Source organism: Crocuta crocuta, unplaced genomic scaffold (assembly GCF_008692635.1).
Source record: "Crocuta crocuta isolate KB4526 unplaced genomic scaffold, BGI_CrCroc_1.0 scaffold139, whole genome shotgun sequence".
Taxonomy (NCBI): domain Eukaryota; kingdom Metazoa; phylum Chordata; class Mammalia; order Carnivora; family Hyaenidae; genus Crocuta; species Crocuta crocuta.
This window is the reverse complement of record NW_027533258.1, coordinates 11,273,514-11,278,427: the sequence shown is the minus strand read 5'-3', so window position 1 is coordinate 11,278,427 and position 4,914 is coordinate 11,273,514. Positions and strand designations below refer to the sequence as shown.

Sequence of the window (4,914 nt, the reverse complement as noted above, 5' to 3'; positions counted from 1 at the left end):
CTCTTGCGACGCGGCTTCGCGCCTGAGCCCGGGGTGGGGGGCAGGACCGTCCTGGCTGCCGGAGCGCCTGCCTGCGCCTGGGCTCAGTGACCCCACGGTTTCCTCCGAGAACCTGTGAAGCTCCTCGTGGTGATTTTCCTAAAACGAAGGCAGGTGAACCCTAGATCCGTCTCACGTTGTAAAGCTTCCAACACAAGGGTCAGGAAGCCTCCCTTGGCACTGCCGGCGGACGTCTCCGGGGGTCCGGCTTTGCACGCCTTTTGGGACCGGGAGCTCCCTCCCTCCCGGCGGCTCTGACGGAGGCCGCAGCACAGCTGGTGCAGCTGGAAGTGACCGCGGAGCGCGAGCACGCAGAGGAAGTCGCCGCAGCCCCAGGGAGCAGACCCCGAGGGGCCCGGGACACGCGTCTCTTCCGGGAGTAGATCCGGCGAGGGGAGGGCCAGCTGAACACGCTGACCGTGAGGACAGCCCGGGGGCTCCTGGGGAGGGCCCGCGGCAGCAAGGTAACGCTTTTCCAGAACTTTCCCAAAGTGGTTTTTGAATTTAGAAATATTCACGTGAATTAGAAGTCTATCCTTTCGAGAATTACGGTAACAATGGCTCATGAGACTGGGCGTGGAAGTGTCCGAAAACAGGGCCTAGAAACACAGAGGTCGAAGTCCGGGAGAGACAGCTGGACGGAGAGAGGGAGGGATGGCCAGGGCCTGAGTGTGTGTGAGTGCTAGTGCGTGTGCACGTTTGTGTGAGCGTGTGTGCACGTGTGAGTGATTGACGGTGTGCACGTGCAAGTACGTGTGCAAGTGTGTGCGTGTACATGCGTGCGAGTGCCTTGTGTGTCAGTGCGTGTGCCTGTGTGTGAGCCTGTGTGAGTGCGAGTGTCTGCGTGTTGGGGGATAGCGAGCTGCGCCCTGACGCCGCGCAGGGCACATGCGGGCAGGGTGGGGACGGGTGGCCCCTGGTGAGGACGACAAGCTGAGCCGAGCAGGCGCAGGCGGTGACGCGGCAGGAGGGAGGCTGGGGACAAATGAGTCCCCGTCCCTTGAGGCGCCCAGCCCCAGGTGGGCCCACCCCCAGGTGGGGAACGAAGCCGGGCTCTGTCTCGTCCGCAAGAATTCGCCCAGAATAGAGCCACGCGGAGAGGTGGGTGGTGACACGTCAGCAGAAGGAAGAGGCCAGGAGGGGCCCGGGCCCAAGGCCACCGCCGGAGGGACAGCCCTGCCCCCGAGGGGCCTGGCGGTGGGGGCGCCTCGGGGAGGGAAGGACCCACGCCCTGTGCTCCCGAGAACGCTGTGGCGCCCCTCCCCGCGGCCCCCACACCCTCCGTCCGTGCTCGGAGACAGAGGCCCCAGAGCTGGAAGCCAGGTCCCCACCTGTGTGGGACCGGCACCCCACGCAGGGCCAGACCCGCTATCCGAGCGGCCTTGGGCGGTATGATCCGTGTTGGCGTCTTCAGCAATTTTCAAAATACTGCCAATTGATCTGTTTTTAACAGAAGCGTTCCCTCCCACTGTGCCATCTGCATCACTGACTCGAGACAGCGCCTCTGCCCCAGGGCCTGCCGACCTCTGTGGGGACACGGCGACGGGGCTCGGACTCCGGCCACCGGAGCCGGAATCCGTGATGTCTTGCCCACGTGGGCTCACAGGCGCGTCAGCCGCTCCGGCGTCTGCACCCCACAGCGCCTCCCGGACGCACGGGCTCAGCGAATGAAGTCTGGTTCTGGGAGCTGGCACGGAGGTGGTGAGACAGCGAGGCTGTTAATTAAAAGTGAAAACGTAATTACAGTGGAAAGGGCGGGAGTGCGTTGAGCTGGACCCCCCCGCTGTCCGTGCAGATCGTGCGCAGGGTCTCCCGCGTCGTGGGTGAGGGCGAGAGGAGCCGCCCCCTGCAAGCAGCGCCTTCAGGGCAGGGGAGGGGAGGGGAGGGGCGCAGCCTCGAAGCACGGCCGCCAGTGTGGTGCCCGCCACGTCTAGCCAGTGCCCGTGACCCTGAGAGACTCCAGGTACCTCTTCCAAGAGGGGTCAGGACCACCCAGCACCCAGTACCTGTGCAGCCCCGGCTCGTTTTCGTTTCTCGGGGGCCTCAGTCCTCCTCTGATGAGCTGACCGGTGGTCAGTGGAGGCCTTGGGGTCAGGTCCCCTCCAGGGTGCCCTTTCTGACCTGTAAAACCGCCAAGGCATTAACGAAGCCTGGCCGCTCCCGAGAGAAGGGGACTTCCAGCCCACCTGGGTGACCGTGGGCAGGTTACTTCAGGTGTCTGTGCCTCGGTTTCTCCATCCACAAAGTGGGAGTTGGACTCCGCTTGCCTCAAGTGGCTGTGCAGACCCGGGAGACGGCGGCCGAGGGGTCTGGGCGCCACGCCGGGCCGCACGTGCCGACGGGCCAGCGGGAGCGCCGCTGTGTCACCTGTGACGTGCCGGGCCCCTGCTCCCGCGTGTGCGCCCGTCCGTGCGCGTCCGTGCTGCCGTCAGCGCAGAGCAGAGCGAGCAGGTGTGAGGACCGAGGTGGCTTCCTGCCCCTGGAGTCGGGCTGTGTCCATCCTGGGAGGCGCTGCCGGCGGGTGGGGGGTGGGGTGCTTTCATGGGCCCAGAGGAGATGGAGGAAGGGGAATTATTAGCCCAGAATTCCCAGCTTTGGGCAAGGCTGCCCTCCTGACCTTCCAGGGGACCTGTTTCAAGGTCGCGCTCCTGCAGTTGTGGAGCCAAGGTCCGTCGGTGTCAGGGCAGCTGGTGACTGGGGCTCGCGCCGCAAGGGACTTCATTTGGAGCGCGAGGCTTCCTTCTGACACTGTTCAGTGTCTGGGGAGGGGGGAGCGNACCCCACCCCCACCCCCTCCAGTCTCCTCCTCCACCAGGCCGTGCGTGTGGGGTACCGGCCTGTGTTCATAACCGTCACTAACCCGGACGTTTGCTCACGCGCCCGTCCTTCGTCATCTCCTGTTACGCGTCCTGTTTCTGTCGTGGCTTCTGCGAATCAAATTTAATTTGCCACCGAAAATGTCCGGAGGTTTCTGGGGGGCAGGACCCTGACACTGGCTCTCGGGACGCCGGGCCGGAAGCCGGCTCTCCTGTATCTGGGCGGGGACCGGACGTCCCTGGGACAGGGGAGGCTTCACACTTGTCCGCTGGGCTCCTGCAGGGTGACCAGGGCGGCTCTGGGCCCGTCGCCGCCGGCCTGTGCAGGGGCGGGGGGAGAAGGGGCGTCACAGATGCGGGAGACCCAGGCTGCCCCCCGCTCTGGGGGTGCCGCTCCTGACAAGTGGGCGCCCAGTGACGTGGGGAGAGTGCTTGCAGGGCTCCGCTCTGCCACTGCCCTGATCTGGCCTCTTACCCACCCCGGGAGCCCTGTCTGCAGAATGCGGACACGGCCCCTCACGGGTCGACCCCCATGTCCAGGCTCTCAGTTCCATTTGTTGGGTCAGAGTTTGAATCCACACCTAACCAGGGGTTGGGCACGTTTGCGAAAGGGTCGCCGGTGTACGGGGCCATCTGTCAGTGCCGGTTTCCCAGGATTTCAGGGGAGGGGGGTGTCTGCACTGAAACCCTCACCGAGCAGCGAGTCTGCCAGGGCTCGTCCGGGTTGGTGCAGCCTGGCTGTCACCCCAGGGACACAGGTCCACTGTCAGGCACCAGCCTGTGAGACACACAAGGCATCTGGGATCTGCGGGGCTGGACCCCAGGAGGGCCTCCCGGGGTCCCTGGGTTGTGCAAACGGGCCACAGGCACACACTGGGTCCCGCGGAGGAGGCAGCACGTGGGTGGCAAGCAGGGCCACAGAAGGCGAGGCCACAGAAGCCTCTTCTGTGATCAGAAGACTGGCAGTTGCGACTCTGACTGTGGGTTCTCCTGCCCTGGACGCTGATTCAGCTCCTTCCGCTGGGACTGGGGGTCCCGTCTTGACGATCACTGTTCCTCAGTAGTGAGCCGTCCCCACACCCCGCCCTGCGTCCCCGTCGGCCTCCTCCGGGGCTGGGAGGAGGCGGCCCTGCCTGAGAGGCTCACAGTGGCCACATCTCGTGCCTCAGCCACGTGCAGCCCTGGGTCCAGCTCTCCTCTCAGACCTGCAGTGGCTGGNCGCCAGGCGGTCCAAGGGCCTGTTTTGTGACTCCATGTCAGTGCTCTCAGCACCTGATCGTGGTCAGGCGAGGGTCGCATCCCGCCCCCGCTAACGCCCGCCGGAGACCACGGGAAGCACACACTTCTGGGAACCACGAGGTGTCCCAGTGCGACCAGAGGGTCCTGGCTTGTCCCTGGGGCTCGGGGCCGAGTTAGGCAAGGGGCCTGTGTGGTCTGCTGTCCTGACATCTTTTTGGGGCCCCCGAGCCCCCAAACAGGTAAAGCAAAGCCTGAAAACGTTACGGGGAAGGTGAGGAGTTGGCCGGTACCATGGGTCATGCGTGTGCGAACGTTACGTCTGAGCCGCGTACAGAGAGCTCCCGGGAAGGGGGGAGTCACATGTGTCGCCCCGTGGCCTTCCTTACGATCGTGCCTGGGAGCCACGGGAGGCTGTGGAGCTGGGCTGCTGAATGGAGGGGGGTCAGCGCAGAGGACGAAAGGCTCCCCGACGTGTCCTGGGTCTTGCCACCTCTGTGCCCCTTCCCGCCTCCCCTGTGGCGCGGTGTCAGCCGTGTGCGCGCACCATCCCCCCGGCACGAGCGTGCGGGAGGCGGCTTCTCACCCGGCCAGTGAGGTCGGAGGACGCGGCTCCGGCAGGAGCACCTCTGGGGTCCGCGGCCATGTTCCCGGGGTCCCCCCGCTGCTCCGAGGAGGCGGAGCTTCAGGCCTCGTGCGTCGGAACAGAACCAGCTGGGCAGGGTCGTGTCCCGTCGGGGCGACCTGCCTGCCTCCTCCTGTTACAGTCGCCGTAAGGAGACACCCGCGCTTTAGAAAACGTAGGCGCAGACGGGCCACCAGG

At 65.6% G+C, this 4,914-nt stretch overlaps 1 protein-coding gene and 1 long non-coding RNA gene across 3 annotated transcripts in view; both read left to right on the top strand.

Moving 5' to 3' along the window:
- The window catches only part of LOC144217097 (uncharacterized), a 68,883-nt gene that overhangs the window by 24,603 nt on the left and 39,366 nt on the right, over positions 1-4,914 (top strand). The gene's annotated exons all lie outside the window — the stretch shown is intronic.
- On the top strand, positions 7-1,791 carry LOC144217098 (uncharacterized). Its single transcript, XR_013330836.1, has 2 exons — positions 7-503; positions 1,493-1,791. It is a non-coding gene; the product is annotated as an uncharacterized LOC144217098 (long non-coding RNA).